Source organism: Balaenoptera ricei, chromosome 20 (assembly GCF_028023285.1).
Source record: "Balaenoptera ricei isolate mBalRic1 chromosome 20, mBalRic1.hap2, whole genome shotgun sequence".
Classification (NCBI taxonomy): domain Eukaryota; kingdom Metazoa; phylum Chordata; class Mammalia; order Artiodactyla; family Balaenopteridae; genus Balaenoptera; species Balaenoptera ricei.
The window spans coordinates 15797374-15813801 of record NC_082658.1 but is presented as its reverse complement, the minus strand read 5'-3'; the positions used below and the strand labels follow the sequence as shown (position 1 = coordinate 15813801).

General features: G+C 42.3%; 2 long non-coding RNA genes across 3 annotated transcripts in view; both read left to right on the top strand.

The window, feature by feature from the left end:
• The window catches only part of LOC132355452 (uncharacterized), a 60722-nt gene extending 55876 nt beyond the window's left edge, over positions 1–4846 (top strand). The window contains exons 2-3 of the long non-coding RNA XR_009499625.1: positions 3780–3901; positions 4576–4846. This is a non-coding gene — a long non-coding RNA (uncharacterized LOC132355452). The remainder of the gene's footprint in view (positions 1–3779; positions 3902–4575) is intronic.
• A 2443-nt stretch (positions 4847–7289) lies between these two features.
• LOC132355451 (uncharacterized) lies at positions 7290–12731 on the top strand. 2 transcript variants are annotated; one of them, XR_009499624.1, is made up of 5 exons: positions 7290–7409; positions 10332–10484; positions 10655–10786; positions 11218–11370; positions 12283–12731. It is a non-coding gene; the product is annotated as an uncharacterized LOC132355451 (long non-coding RNA). The 2 variants fall into 2 exon arrangements; XR_009499623.1 differs by lacking the exon at positions 7290–7409 and adding an exon at positions 9380–9512.
• The last annotated feature ends 3697 nt before the right edge of the window (positions 12732–16428 follow it).

The following is a 16428-nucleotide window of genomic DNA, read 5'->3' as shown; positions in this document are numbered from 1 at the left end:
TAATGAAGAATCCTTGCATCCCTGGGATAAATCCCACTTGATCACAGTGTATGATCCTTTTAATGTGTTGTTGGATTCAGTTTGCTAGTATTTTGTTGAGGATTTTTGTGTCTGTGTTCATCAGTGATATGGGCCTGTAATTTTATTTTTTTGTGGTATCTTTGTCTGGTTTTGGTATCAGGGTGATAGTGGCCTCATAAAATGAGCTTGGGAGTGTTCCTTCCTCTGCAATTTTTTTGGAAGAGTTTCAGAAGGACAGGTGTTAACTCTTCTCTAAGTGTTTGATAGAATTCACCTGTGAAGTCGTCTGGTACTGGACTTTTGTTTGTTGGAAGTTTTTTAATAACAGTTTCAATTTCAGTACTTGTGATTCATCTGTTTCTATTTTCTATTCCTGGCTCAGTCTCGGAATGTTGTACCTTTCTAAGAATTTGTCCATTTCTTCTAGGTTATCCATTTTATTGGCATATAGTGCTTATACTAGTCTCTTATGATCCTTTGTATTTCTGTGGTGTCCGTTGTAACTTCTTTTTCATTTGTAAATGTGTTATTCTTTTTTTGGCTGCATTGGGTCTTCATTGTTGCATGCGGGCTTTTACTAGTTGCAGCAAGTGGGGGCTACTCTTCGTTGTAGTGAGTGGGCTTCTCCTTGTGGTGGATTCTCTTGTTGTAGAGCACAGGCTCTAGGCACGCAGGCTTCAGTAGTTGCAGCACACAGGCTCAGTAGTTGTGGCTTGCAGGCTCTAGAGCACAGGCTCAGTAGTTGTGGCTCATGGGCTTAGCTGCTCCGCGGCATGTGGGATCTTCCCGGACCAGGGATTGAACCCCTGTTCCCTGCATGGGCAGGTGGATTTTTAACCACTACACCACCAGGGAAGCCCCTTCATTTCTAATTTTATTGATTTGAGCCATCACCCTTGCCCTCTTTTTCTTGATGAGTCTGGCTAAAAGGTTTATCAATTTTGTTTATCTTTTCAAAGAACCAGCTTTTAGTTTCATTGATTTTTGCTATTGTTTTCTTCGTCTCTATTTCATTTATTTCTGCTTTGATCTTTATTTCTTTCCTTCCTTCTACTAACTTTGGGTTTTGTTTGTTCTTCTTTCTCTAGTTGCTTTAGGTGTAAAGTTAGGTTGTTTGAGATTTTTCTTGTTTCCTGAGGTAGGACTGTATTGCTATATACTTCTCTCTTAGAACTGTTTTTGCTGCATCTCATAGGTTTTGGATCATCGTGTTTTTGTTGTCATTTGTCTCTAGGTATTTTTTCTCTTTGATTTCTTCAGTGATCCATTGGTTGTTTAGTAACATATTGTTTAGCCTCCATGTTTTGTGTTTTTTACATTTTCCTATAATTTATTTCTAATCTCATAGCATTGTGGTCAGATCAGAAAGATGCTTGATATGATTTCAATTTTTAAAATTTACCAAGGCTTGATTTTTGGCCCAAGATGTGATCTTTCCTGTAGAATGTTCCATGTGCACTTGAGAAGAAAGTGTAGTCTGCTGCTTTCAGATGGAATGCCCTATAAATATCAGTTAGGTCTATCTGGTCTCATGTGTCATTTAAGGCTTGTATTTCCTTAATAATTTTCTGTCTGGATGATCTGTTCATTGGTGTAAGTGGGGTGTTAAAGTCCCTCACTATTATTGTTACTATTTCCCCTTTTATGACTGTTAGCATTTGGCTTATATATTGAGGTGATCCTATGTTGGGTGCATATATATTTACAATTGTTATATTTTCTTGGATTGATCCCTTGATCATTATGCAGTGTCCTTCCAAGTCTCTTGTAACAGTCTTTATTTTAAAGTCTATTTTTTCTGATATAAGTATTGCTACTCCAGCTTTCTTTTGATTTCCATTTGCATGGAATATCTTTTTCCACTTACAGTCCGTATGTGTCCCTAGGTCTGAAGTGAGTCTCTAGTATATAGCATATATATGGGTCTTGTTTTTGTATCTATTCAGCCAGTCTATGTCTTTTGGTTGGTGCATTTAATCTATTTACATTTAGGTAATTATCAATATATATGTTCCTATTGACATTTTCTTAATTGTTTTAGGTTTTTTAGCTCTTTTTTCTTCCCTTCCTCTTTTGTTCTCTTGTGGATTGATGACCATCTTTAGTGTTGTGTTTGGGTTGCTTTCTCTTTTTTGTTTGTGTACCTATTGTAGTTTTTTGGTTTGCATTTCCCATGAGGTTTTTGATACAGTAGTCTGTATATAAACAAGGTTGTTTTAAGTTACTGGTTTCTTAATTTCAAATGCAATTCCCATTTCCTGCATTTGTACTCTCCTCACAGTTGCTGGTTTTGATATCATATTTGTGTGTGGGTGATTTCCTACTATTACTTTATGTTGCCTTTACTGGTGAGCTTTCCCATTTGTGATTTTCTTGTTTCTAGTTGTGGCCTCCCCTCCACTGCCCCCCAACCCCGAGAAGTTCCTTTAGCATTTGTTGTAAGGCTGGTTTGGTGGTGCTGAATTCTTTTAGCTTTTGCTTGTCTGTAAAGCTTTTGATTTCTCTGCTGAATCTGAATGAGAGCCTTGCTGGGTAGAGTAGTATAGACAGTCTTGTCTTATAGTCACTGGTGTATATGTCTGATTGTGCCTAATTCCCCTTCCACTCACTTCCTCCACTTTCAAATGACAAGATCCATAAAGACAGGGCTATGTTTTATTTGACTTTGTAACAACATAAGTGCTTAGCACAGTGCTTTTAACATCATAGGTGTTCAGGAAACATTTCTGATAAAGTTGAAGTGGAATTGAAGCAACGATTTATTAAAGTTTAGGGCATACACCTTGGGACAAAGAATTGATGCCATATATGTAAAGATAAACCTAGTGAAGCAAACTGATGTTCACATCAGTTGTAGCAAGAAACATCAGTGTGCCCCAAATACAATTATGGATTATGCCTATTGTATGTATAAGCCAAGTTATTAAAGCTTTAAAACTGAAGCGTGAAAAGTACATGGACTTCATCAAGATCATACACATCCTTTCAATGAATACAATTTTCTCTCTTTACAATTAGTCCGTAAAATCAGAATGTAAATCATGTAAATCAGAATGACCAATGTGGGTAAATTAGAAGGGCTTTGTATTTGCCGTACTACACAGGCTGGTTCTACATTAGGGACAGCTGATCCCCCCACCCCCGCCCTGGGAGAATGAAGGGTTTATTACTTGCAGCAAATAAGGAGAACACTGGGGTTGTTTCCCAAAGAAGTGTCTCTCCAAACAACAAAATCAGGGGAGTCTTTAGCTGTGGGTACATGCATATCCATGAAGGGGCTCGGATAGTAGGCAGAGTCTAAGCTTTAGTTGATTGATTGAAGGGGACGGGCTGACCTTTAGCACCAGAGAGCTGCTGACTGCTGGCTGAAAAATTTGTTGATGACATTTCTTCACTCCTCAGTTAACGCTTATCTTCCTTTTCACTTTGGTTCCTATTATTTTACTTCATTCCCCACCTTCTGTTCTTCTTTCTTTTCCTTTCTGTCTTCCTGTATTAAAGGGACTAATTACCCACATGCCCCGTCCCTTCTAGGGGCCTCTGTCCCTGCACACAGCCCTGCCTGTCCTTTCCCTGCCACTTCACTCCCCCACCAAAACTGCTGCTGGTTCCCGCTCTCCCTGAGGCCTGATTGCCCAGCTTTTCCTCGGGGTCCATGAGATGATATAACCATCGCCCTCTTACTTGTCTAAGTAGGTTTCTGTTCTTACAACCAAAGGTGTGTCTCGAGCCCCTAGCCCTTCCTTCCTCTGTTGTAGGTACACCTGCCAGTGGTGCCCAGAGGAGTTGCTCAGCCTCCCTCGTGTCAGCCAGGACGTGAAAGGGAGACCACCTGGCCTGCGTGCTCAGAAGCCTCAGAGTATTTAGAAATGGGCAGACGGTTGGTTGAATTTTCTACCTTTTGGGGAACGTTTCAGTACCTTGTGGACAAGGTTCTTGGACTCCATTTAAGCACCTTGTTAAGACCACTGAATGAATTGTGTTGTGCGAAACAAGAAGTAGTCACATGGATACAGCCACTGAGCCCTGCCTAGGTGGGAGGCTTAGCTGGATAGAGGTGGTTGGGGATTTCTTTAACTTTTTTTTTAAGAATGAAAAACATTTAAAATTGGGAAAGAAAGTGGACTTTATCTTCTTAAATGGAATGACTGTAGAACAGCAAAACCTTTTCCTATCTCCAGAAGGGAATTGTGGCAGGAGAATATGAGCTTTATGGGGAATTACTGGTATTATCAAAGGCTTTTCAAAATAGACTTGAAATGAATAGTTGTGTGCCTGTTTTATTACTGCCTTGCGAGTTTACATTTTGTTTTTGTACAGTATTTTTCTCCCCCTTATGAGATGGTTGCTAGGGCTTGTGAGCAAATAACGTTTATTGTGTTGAATTTGGGACTGAACATAATTATCTTATAATTTGGGTTCATAGTGCCATTTTTGACAGTTATATTATGAGCTTTTTGAGGAAAATTGAGCCCACATGCTGTAAGCTGCTTCCTATTCAGCTGCCCTTCAAGTTTTGGTGTCTCGGCTCTCCCTGCCCCCACTCCTCTGCAGCGGGGCAGCCTTGGGACCAAATGCTGCTGGAGGAAAACCAGACAATCCAGTGTGGGTACCGCCAAGCTCCAGCACCGTCTCCTCTGAAAAGCCCCTTGTCCCCAGTGTGTTTTTCCGGATGACTCCGTGGACATGCGTCTCTAGGGATGCTGCAGTTGGCTATCACTACAGGCGTCCTGCCTTTCTCCTACCAGGAAAGTCGTGAGTAAACAGAAGTTTCGTAAATCGAGTCAATGTTCCTAGCAACCTCCATGACCATTTCAGAGATGCTTCATCTTCATTTCTGGCCGGTTTTTCGCTGGCAGCACTTCTTACCTAATCTATCCCGTAGTGTTTCTGTAAAGGAAGGTAATGAGCGGTAAACAAACTCTTAAATGCACCAGGGGAGCACACCCCTTCAGAAATCCTTCTTTTAAATAACAGTCTTTTTTTTTTTTTTTCCCTGTTCCTTCCTATTGCCCTAGCAGAAATTTGGGTTCACCTAGAAGCAGACCTTGAGAATAAGGGTTTAAGTGCAAATTATTTATTAGGGAGTTCATGTCAGGAAACGCCAGTAGGAGAGGGAATTGATAGTGGGAAGGGAAGGAAAGTCAACACAGGGTATGTCATGGAGCAGGTTACTACTTAGGCAAGGGACGCTCAGTCCTGCGGGGGAATCTCTAGGAAACGGTGGAAAGACACACCTCAGATTTGTGCCACCTGAGGGCGAAGAACCTGGGGTGTTTATATACTGGCTCCTTCAGTCACTGTTGGAGGGCTGCTTCTGGGGAGTGGGTGGGTGATAATATCCTAGCGCTCTACCTTCTACCTGGGCAGGGGCTATCGAAATCCAAGAAAGCTCTTGGATGGTAAATGCTGGCAGTTGGAAGCCAAGCCAAATGTAAGTGGCTGAAATGTAAATGGCTGTGGGCAGGACACCAGCACATCTGCTACACTTAGCTTCTCAGAATACGTGTGAGGAGGTGGCTTCTCCATTGCTCCTGAGAGTCACGACAACAACTCTTTTTTATTGGTAAGTGTCTTCTAGATGCATTTTCTGCAAATCAAAAAGGGTTTTGAGAGACTTATTATTAGGAAAGTGAAGTATTTCCTTCAAAATATTTTCTTTATACAGAAATACTAGGAAATGGAACCAGTGGCCACAACCAATAGATTAATATCAAGCCTTTTCAAAATGTTCCCATCCATCATTTTCAGTGGATGGAGGATATGGAAGCAAATATATACAGCCTTTATTCTCAAGATTGTTTTTATTCCACCATCAGTGGATTTCCATGATTAGCAAAGGCTAATCTTAGATGCTTTTTGAAAGTGCCTGTATATCCTTGGGTACCTCATGGACCATGGTGTGGCAGGCAGACCACCTGTAACTTGCCCAAGAGGGCAGGGGTCAAACAGAGGTATGGGATGCTGTCCTTTATTCATAGGTACCAGCTCCAAACACTGACAACTGAAAAGAGTGATTAAATCCAGGCATCCTAACTCCCATATCTTGGAGGCCCTGGACCCTCATGTTCCTGGTGACTCCTGCTACTGTCTTTATCCCTAATGGCACTCTGGCAGCTGAACCAATCATGCCCTGGTTGGTTTCCTACTGTTTTGAGGGTTGATGAGTCTAAGTTCCTAACATAGCATCAGATGGGGATCTTGGTGCTGAGGAGAATTAAGCTCATGGAGTCTCTATTGCACACAGATGCCACAAAAGAGTGGAGCTGAACTTCCCTTGAGAGGCATATTGAGGGACTACCATCTTGGTAAAATGGAATCCAGCTCAGTTTTGTATCAGATCTAAGTGGCAGCCTGTATCTGTATCAGATCCATGGACTTTTTCTACTCTGACTCCTAATTCTAGTCCCTGATATGTAATTTGTGAGGTTTCAGAGCTAGAAAAAACTTTAAAGATCATCCAGCCAACCTGTCTATTTTGCTGATAAGGATCCTACATTCCAGAATGGTTAAGTCACTGACCCAGAGTCAAACAGGGAGTCAAGAGCTGGGCTGAGTGGGGAGAGAGCCAGTCTTTTCTCACTTCCCATGAAGTTAGTTAATAAAGCAGCAGAATTTCTCACTGGATTCAGGAGAAGTAAATGTTTGGTGCCACAGAGTTTTTTGAATACCTGCTCAAGATAGTGCAAGGCTCTGTGGGGATCTGAAGAACGAGACCCTGTGCCCTCATGGCTCTTACACTGTCTGCTTGAGCTCTTTGCTCCTTGCTTCCCAGCTCTCTTCCCCTGTTTCCACTCCCAATTCATCCTCCATCCTATTTTCACATCTTTTGTTTGTTTTTGGCGCCAAAACCTAGGAACTATTTTCTCTCTTTTCTTACAGCTTATGTCCTTCATTCCAACTCCCTGATTCCCTTCCTCCACCATTTCTCTGTTCCCACTCTACCAGGTTCTCTTTCTCTTCTCTGCTACTATATTTCTTTTCCTCATATTTATCTATCACCTCCCTTAAGCTGCCCCTTCCTAGGCCCCCTTGCTCTCCCCTCTGCCACCTTGGATCCTGGAAGCATACTTGGTTATTGTGGTCAGCAGCCTCTGCAATGGCCAATGGTCCCCACCTACTGGTCTCCATGCCCTCATGGAATCCCTTCCCTTTCGGTATAGGATGGACCTTGTAAGTCAATTCTAATGAATAAAATATGACCAAAATGATGGGACATCACTTCTAAGCTTAGGTTAAAAAAGGCTGTGGCTTCCACCTTAGGTGCTCTTTGACTGTAAGGAAGCTGGCTGCCATGTTGTAAACTGACCTACCAAGAGGCCTATGTAACAGGGAACTGAAATCTCCAGCCAACAGCCAGCAAGTACCTGAGGTCTGCTAACCACCACGTGAGTAATCCTCCCCCCGTGGAGCCTGGAAATAACTGCAGCCCCTCCGATATCTTGACTGTAGCCAGTGAGAGATCCCAAGTCTGAGGCACCCAGCTAAGATGTTCCTGGATTCCTGAACCACACAAACTGTAAGATAACTTTTTTTTTTTCAATTGAAGTACAGTTGATTTACAATATTGTGTCAGTTTCAGGTGTACAGCAAAGTGATTCAGTTATACATATATATTTTTTTCAGATTCTTTTCCCTTACAGGTTATTACAAAATATTGAGTGTAGTTCCCTGTGCTATAGAGTAGGTCCTTATTGGTTATTTTGTATATAGTAGTGAAATGTTTGTGTTGTTTTCAGCTGCTAAGTTTGGGGGGTAATTTGTTATGCAGCAATATTAAAAATGCTGAGTTGTCTTTTACAGACCCCCCACTCAGAAATGTTTGTCTTCTATGACCTTGAGCAAATCGCTGCTGCTGTTTGGGCTTCAGTCTCCTCATCTGGGAGGCTTTGGGCTTAGAGTCTAGTGTCTCAAGTCTCCTGTCCGTGAAGATGTAGCCTGTGAGGTTACAACAAGGCCCATCTCTTCTACTGTTTAGTGTATGAAGCCCGGTTAAACCTGCACATCTTTGTATGTTAAGCTCCACGTCTTTAAATTTGCCTCACGTTTTTCACTCCTAGTCTGTTTCTAATTTCTGACAGAATTGCAGTGGCCCATTGTGTGCCTCGCTCTGCATGACATGCCAATTTCATTTTGGAGTCACAGCTATTGTCTTTTTCTCCACTAATCTCATTTTGCAAAATTCCAATAGAACCTGTGAACAGACAGAGTTGCCCTTGTGCTTGATCTGGGCGCTGTGTGGCCCCCAAACAGGGGTGGATGATAGACAGACAGACAGCCTGTCTGCCACCCGAGGCATCTTTTCTTGCTTAAAAATTTGTTCTCCAGATTGCAGACTCCCTTCCAACGCTAGCAAAGACTGGAACATATTAAATAAGAGCAGAGCTGAAATTGGATGGAATGTCTCAGCCACTTAGATTCAAACCTCTCTTTCGGGGGAGCACGTGGGGAAGAGGCCGGGACGTGCCCACGTGGATAATGTGGAGGAAGACAGCTTCTATCCCTTTCTTATACCATTCAAGCCTTAAACAGGGGTAGTAACATATTTTTTCTTAAGCAGGGCCTATAACCCAGGATCCATCACTTATATATGGTGTCCATGGCAACCAGGCAATGGTATGGGATCCCTTCTCACTGGGGAATTCCTTTTATGGCTCATTTCCGAAACCAGCATGGCCAGTACAGGAGTCTGCAGTTTCCCAGTTGCTTAGCAACCAGCTCCTATGCTCTAGTCACTAGGAAAAGCAGACAGTTAAAAAAAAAAAAAGTGTCGTCAGAATCATATGTTACATTCTTTCTACTTTGTCTCTTTACAATAAAATAATTAGTGTGCGATAAGATGCGGGAAAGGGCAACCGCTCTCTGTTGTTAATGCCTTCACTGCTCCTGGCGGGCTGTTGCAGGCAGAGGGAGGGAGGAAAATGTTAGCATGCTTTCGGCTAGAAATTAAGCAGCGCGAGCCATCTGCACGTTGAAAGCTCTACATTTTTCACGTCTTGTGGGGACATCAAGTAAGTGCAGGGCCAGCAATCCGTGTGCTGCATTCCCTCCCCCAAACCAGGAAAGCCAGGCTCCACCCACAGGTGTCACTGGACCACTTCTCCTTGGCTGACATTCCTGGGAGGAGTGAATTGGTTTGTTGGGTTTTTGGTAGAAAGGCAAGGAGACCAGGTAGCCCCCTTGAGTTACAGCTGTGGTTTTAAACCAGGGATGATTTTGCCTCCCAGGTGACATTTGGCAAGGTCTGCAGACATTTTGGGTTGTCATAGTGGTGGGGGAGGGGGATGTTATTGATAACCAGGGGGCAGAGACCAGGGATGTTGCTTACCATCCTACGATGTTTAGGCAAAGGACAGCCCCCAACACCAAAGAAGTATCCTGCCCACAGTGCCAGTATGCCGAGGTTGACAAACCCTGCGTTAGAGACTCAGAAGAACCATCTGTCTTGTTAAAAACAAGCACTATAGCCGACTAGGAAAAATGTTGACAAGGTAAAAGGGTGGGATTGATGAAAATCCATTCAATAGACAACAGGAATTTCTGTATGCATGGAACCAGCAATGACATAGCAAGCGTAGAGCAGAGAGCCCCCCTGGGGTCTGTGGCAATGGAGGGAACCTCTGAGGTTGCCTCCTTATAGGAAGGAAAGCAGAGATGGAGGGCTGCGGCTTTGGTTTCACATAATGAACCCACTGACTATGCACCGTGGCTCTTAGGTCTTTTACATACTCTGACTAAGACTCAGTCTTCCCATCACCAAAATGGAAATTAAAGTGGGTTTTGTGAGAACTACATGTCAGAGCACATGAAACGCCTGAGCCCTATCCAGCTCTTATTCCCCTTCATGTCTCAGCCCCAGGACCCCACTTGTTCCCTCTTTCCTGCTGGGTACTTTGAACTTTTGAAGAATATGAACAAATGTGCTGATCCTATAATGACTGAGGTCATTTTTATTTAGTAATGAGTGAAGGACAAAAGCATCATTTTGGGGGATTGTTGGCTGGTAGTCTTAGACTAACTTTAGGCATGAAGGACAGGAAAACATAAGAAATGGATGAGATGAGAGGCAGTATTAAGAGTGTTCCAGCTCCTCCATTTTACTGGCTGTGTGACCTTGAATAGTTATTGAACCTATCTGAGCAATTTCTTATCTATGAAATAGGGATAATTATTACCTCTTGCATTATTGTAAGGATTAAAGATCATGTGTATAAAGTGCCTAGCTGGTGCCCAATATAAGGTAGGCACCTGATAATATGACAATATCCACCTTCATTGTAGGCAACTTACCTTTTTTTTTTTTTTTAAAGAAAGATTGGCATGTGTACGTCTAACCCAGGATCTTCTCCACTGATGCTGTGAGGCTAAGGCTGTGTGTTAGGAAGACACAGTTGGCCTATTTCATCTACAACAATCAGATTTCACTCAGTCATCTATGATAGTTCCAGCGGCCACAACGTTATGTAAGCAGTTTGGAAGCTATTTCTATTTTCAGCCTATGCTACCTCTTTGGGGGAGGGGGTAATGAATGCCCATGCATTCAGTAACCATTCTGTACTTGCTTGAAATCTTGAGACTGTGATACTTCCTAGTTCTAATAAGTGGGTTTTGGTCTATGTTCATAATTTTCTAGACTGTAGCACATCCCCTGTCACCCTGGCCTCAAACAGAAGCCTGTCCAGTCTGGACCACTTCAAATGCCTTGTCACCTCCATTATTTCTTTCTTTATAATGCATCAACCGGAGCTATACCTTCCCTATAAAGGTAATATTTTCTGTGTGTTTTTGTTCCTCATTCTTCCTAATAATTTTGCAAAACCGGTAGGACTTTGGGGGCCAGAGTCTTTGCTGCACACTCTTGCAATGAATCCCAAGTCCTTTTTCTGGGTCACAACAGCTGGTTTGTAGTGGGCAGCGTCTCATCTTCTATAGTCTGTACTTTTCCTCCCTGTCATGCCCTTATTCTCAGCAAAGTTTATCTGGGTGAGGTTTTGCCCACTCCCCCAGCCTCATTTGATCTCACCCCCATTGGCTTCTTGTTCAACACCCAGAAGAGCCGGATGAGCTCTAAACACTTAGAGATTTCACTGCCCCTTCTAGATTGTCGGGTGATCCCACCTAATTTTGCCCAATTGACTCAAGCCTCTCAGGACTGCAGCTCTAATGTGTCACTGCTAGAATTTTTCTCTTCCACAGGGGATAATTAAATGATCAGTTTAGAGGTTGCTTGCTCATCCCTCCCAAGCAGAATGATGGCATCTCACCTGGAAGCTGTGACAACCAGGAAAGGCGGAAGAAGGATGTTTATCAGACACACATGAACTCAGCTCCCCAGAATGTAGCACACAGGTACCTCATTTCTGAACAAGTAGCAGAAGCCAGATCCACAGTCACCCCAGGGCTGTGACCAGCTGGAGGTGGGATATCTCGAGGTTTACCAGGAGGACCAGAAGCGCTCAAAGTATGTGGACGTCAGAGCAGTGGCTAAGAAAGAGTCCAGGCGGGCTGGGACATCAGGCAGCCGAGGGCAAGGCAGGCAGAACGTCTGGGATCCAGGATGACAGGAGATTTTAAACAGGGCACCATCAGAGCCCTGAAACAAGGCAAGGTTTTACCAGGAAGGGGATCTAAGCCTCAGGAGTGAGAGTAGTACAACTGAGCCTGGCTGAAGACAGATCCTTATAACAATAAAGCAGAAGGGATAACAGAGAGGGAGGGGGAGGGGGTTGATGCCTCCTTTGGGGCAAATAATTTTCTCTGTATCCCTGTAACCCTAGTACAGGTTCCTAGAAGATCAGTCAGTTGGTCAATTAGCAGGTAATGTTGAATATGTACTCTGCGGGTATCATTCCTTGCATAAAGCTCCCGTAGAACACTACTAACCTCATGAGGTGCTCCAAGAAAAACATTCTAGGATCCCTGTGATTTTTGCAAACTGCAAGTCCCTCTTGGAAATTCATAGTGTACATTAGCATTTTAGAAGCTCAAACTCCTGTGATATAGAAACCTGTTTTTAATCCAGTGTTTCTCCAACAGTTGACAACAGGATCCTTTTGTTACGTGAAAACTATGAACATCCTGTGGACACACCTTGAGAGATATTGTTCTAAAGCATTCCTAATCTGGTGTTCCCAGGCCCTTCGCAACCTGGGCCTGCCCTTGTTTCCCAACTTTACCTTCCTTTATTTTCCTACATTCCAGGCACACTGAATTCTTCCCTTGTACATGCCCCTATTTCACATTTCCTTCTTTTCTCTACAGCAGGTGATTCATCATCTGCCCAAAAAAGGGAAAAAACGCTGAGCCTTCCTCACTTCAGCCCCCACCCATTTCTAGCTATCCTGTAAGGCTCACCTCAAAGGGGACACTTGATCCATCTCTGCTCCAGCCTCCCTGTTACTATAAACCATCCAGGGCTTCCCTGGTGGCGCAGTGGTTGAGAATCTGCCTGCCAATGCAGGGGACGCGGGTTCGAGCCCTGGTCTGGGAAGAGCCCACATGCCGCGGAGCAACTGGGCCCGTGAGCCACAATTACTGAGCCTGCGCGTCTGGAGCCTGTGCTCTGCAACAAGAGAGGCCACGATAGTGAGAGGCCCGCGCACCGCGATGAAGAGTGGCCCCCGCTTGCCACAACTAGAGAAAGCCCTCGCACAGAAACGAAGACCCAACACAGCCATAAATAAATAAATAAATAAATAAATAAAAAGTTACTTAAACCATCCATTTTCTCTGATCCCTTGTGTCACACTATCTATTGCTTTTAGAGCACTTAGTACCTTTTAATTTGTGTATGGCCATTTATGCCTTTCTTATTAGGAGACAATCCATGTCTGGTTCATTTTTATATTCCTAGCCCAGAACACAGCTTACTCGTAGGATTGTTCGAAGGAGCAGGAAGTAAGACGCTAGGACCTCCAAGGCGGAAGTAAGTTTCCCAACACTCAGGCCAGAGATGGCAGATCTCTGGCTCACAGGCTGTCAACTCACACTCACCTATCACCAGGCGATGCCCCTGGGGCCCAGATGCCGCGCCCCCTCCAAAGCCTCTCAACACAGCGCTCCCAGTACTCATAACCAACGGGTTAGAGTTGGCACGACAGAGGAAATTAATTGTCAGCCCTGATTTGGACTTTTCCACGAAGTGAAAGGAGAATTTAGCAAGCTGAATATTGGAGCTGTTAATACTTCAGCTCAAGGACTGTCCGTAACAGAAAAGAGCAATTAGCAAAACTATTCATTATACTTTCATGTTCAAGTCTAGTCTCAAGGCTAATTATTTGTATAATTAACATGTTACCAAATGCAAATAATTGATGAGCCTGATCTCTTGGAATGGAACACAAGTCTTGTGAAATGTAAATAGCTGTGAATTACTAACAGCTTTCCTTTACGTGGCCTGTCTAAATAGGGCAGCGCCTGTAAAATTAAACAATTTAAGTGTAATCCCATGTATGCTAAAAGACTGACAAAACAATATGATGTGTGGTTAAATAAATGCACAGAAAATGCACAGGTTTTTAAATTCTCACTCTACTACTTTCTAGCTGTGTGACCTTGGGCAAGTTAATCTCAGTTTACTCATTATTTATAAATCTATAAATTATAAATTTATAATTTATATTAAATTATAATTAAATTATAATTTACAAATTATAAATTGTTATTTATAAATCTCAGTTTCCGCATTTATAAAATGGGTGTAACAGCAGCCCCTATTTCACAGGATTGTTGAGAATTAAATGAGGGTTGACTCATTTGGAAAGAGTATACAATAAATGTGAGCCATTGTTTTCATTATTACATTTTGTATTGCTTAGATTTTATTCAGAAAGAAACCTTAGAGGGAAAGGGAACGTATACAGATGTCCCTGCTATACCACCACCTATGTGTTCCTGAAAAGCTCCATGGTCTACAAAATAGCCCACTGAAAAAAACTGGGCTGCTGGGAAAAAAATAGGGTTGGGCAGACCACTCAAAAAACCTATGCAATTTTGTAACCCAAGCACTAACAAAAACAATGTCAACATTAGCAAAATATCAGCCCCCACTAAACCTTAGCTTGAATATTTGCAGGCTGCATTCTGCCCTTGAGCCCTGGGGCTTCTTTTGAGATATAAGTCCTGGAGGACATTCATTTCTAATAGGGATCAGTTTCATCAAAATTAAACATGATTTAAGGAGTAGTGTTCTTCACTAATCTCTCCTAGTTTAAAGGGAAATGTCTTCACAGACTCATCATCAGTACCCTCAGCTTCTCTAGAAAGCACAACATGAGGATAATAGTGATTCTTAAAGTCACTGAATCAGTTGCTTTCTGCAGCTAAAAAAGGCAGCTTTTCCTTAAGGCCTTCATAGAGTGCTAAGGTTTTCTCTTATTAAAGAGGTAGTTACTGGGACTTCCCTGGTGACGCAGTGGTTAAGAATCTGCCTGCCAATGCAGGGGACATGGGTTCGAGCCCTGGTCCAGGAAGATCCCACATGCTGTGGAGCAACTAAGCCCATGCGCCACAACTACTGAGCCTGCGCTCTACAGCTCGCGAGCCACAAGTACTGAGCCCACGTGCCACAACTACTGACGCCTGCACGCTAGAGCCCATGCTCTGCAACAAGAGAAGCCACCTCAATGAGAAACCTGCGCACTGCAATGAAGAGTAGCCCCCGCTCGCCACAACTAGAGAAAGCCCGCGTGCAGCAATGAAGACCCAACATAGCCAAAAATTAAAAAAAAAAAAAAAAAAAAAGAGGTAGTTACTATGAGAAAGCTTGCCTCTGGTTGCTTCAAAATATTAACACGCTAGAAAAAAAATTGCATAGGAACCAAAATGACTTCCATGTTATACCAATTCCCTATTTACCTATGGCATGTAAAGTCATTCACATTTAAGAAGCACATGCTGAAGCAATACAGTTTGCATTGACTATATCCTACCAGTTGCTGTGGTAGGAGCTAAATATAACCATATGATTGAATCTGCACATTAATCTAATATGGTGGGTATCCTTATCTCTGATAAGGCTCAGGGACATTAACTTGCCTGAGATCACAAGTTTTTAAGAAGCAAAGCCAGGACTCCTGGCTGGAATTGAACTGACTCCAAAACTCATGCTCTTTGAGACCACATTACCCCCTTGAGAGTGGATGGAGGCAGGAAAGCAGACAGACATCCCTGGCTGTGGTGATGAGTGAAAGCCTGATTCCTAACCATAAGTCCCTAACGTTTAGTCTCATTTAATCCTCACAACACCTCTGCTACTTAGGTATTCTTACCACCACTTTATGGATAAGAAAACTGAAGCTCAGAGGAGTTATAATTGGCTGGTGGTGGAGCTGGGATTCAAAATTAGGCCTACCCAGTTCCTAAAACTGAGGTGTTTCTCCCTACGTCCTATATATGTCTTTATGTTTAAGGACACGGTTCCTAAATATCTTAGTGTGTCTGTTTGCTAGTTTTTAAAAAAGCTGTGTTATACATCCCCGTTCTCTCAGGCAGTGAATTTCACTGTGCACCCATGTGCACACATATACAACTGGAAACCCTCACAGGTGCAGTTTATCAAGCATATTTCATAGCACAGCCATAAAATACTAGCCCCTTCTTTCAGTGTTTTAGAATTTTTTCTTTGTGCTATTTAAATTTGCTTTTTAAACAGCCCAGAAGAGAATTTATAACTAGAAAACTATTACCTACTGAGGATCCAAGAAAAGGAATTTGTTAGGTAGAACATCATTGACTGATTCTGTTAATGTATTTTTCACTTTGTAATTATTAAAAACTAACCAAAAAGGAAATAGTAGTTTATTTTTAAAGAAGTGTATTTGGTCATTAACAAATTATGATTTCTTTGCCATAATAATGCTGTGCCATAATAATGCTGTTCTTCATATGGAAATGTGATACCCATCTACTGATTAGAAAACTACATAAAAAAGAATGAAGTAATGCCATTTGGAGTGACGTGGATTGTCATACTGAGTGAAGTAAGTCAGACAGAGAAAGACAAATATCATATGATATCGCTTATATGTGAAACCTAAAAAAATGGTACAAGTGAGTCTGTTAACAAAACAGAAATTGAGTCACAGATGTAGAAAACAAACTTACAGTTACCAAGGGGGAAAAGGGGGAGATAAATTGGGAGACTGGGATTGACATATACACACTACTATATATAAAATAGATAACTAATAAGAATCTACTGTATAACACAGGGAACTCTATTCAATACTCTGTAATGACCTATATGGGAATAGAATCTAAAAAAGTGAATATATGTATAACTGACTCACTTTTTGCTCTACAGCAGAAACTAACACAACATTATAAATCAACTATGCTCCAATTTAAAAAAAATTAATAAAATAAATCACCCAGACAGCAAAAAAACACAAACTTTTGTTTTAAGTG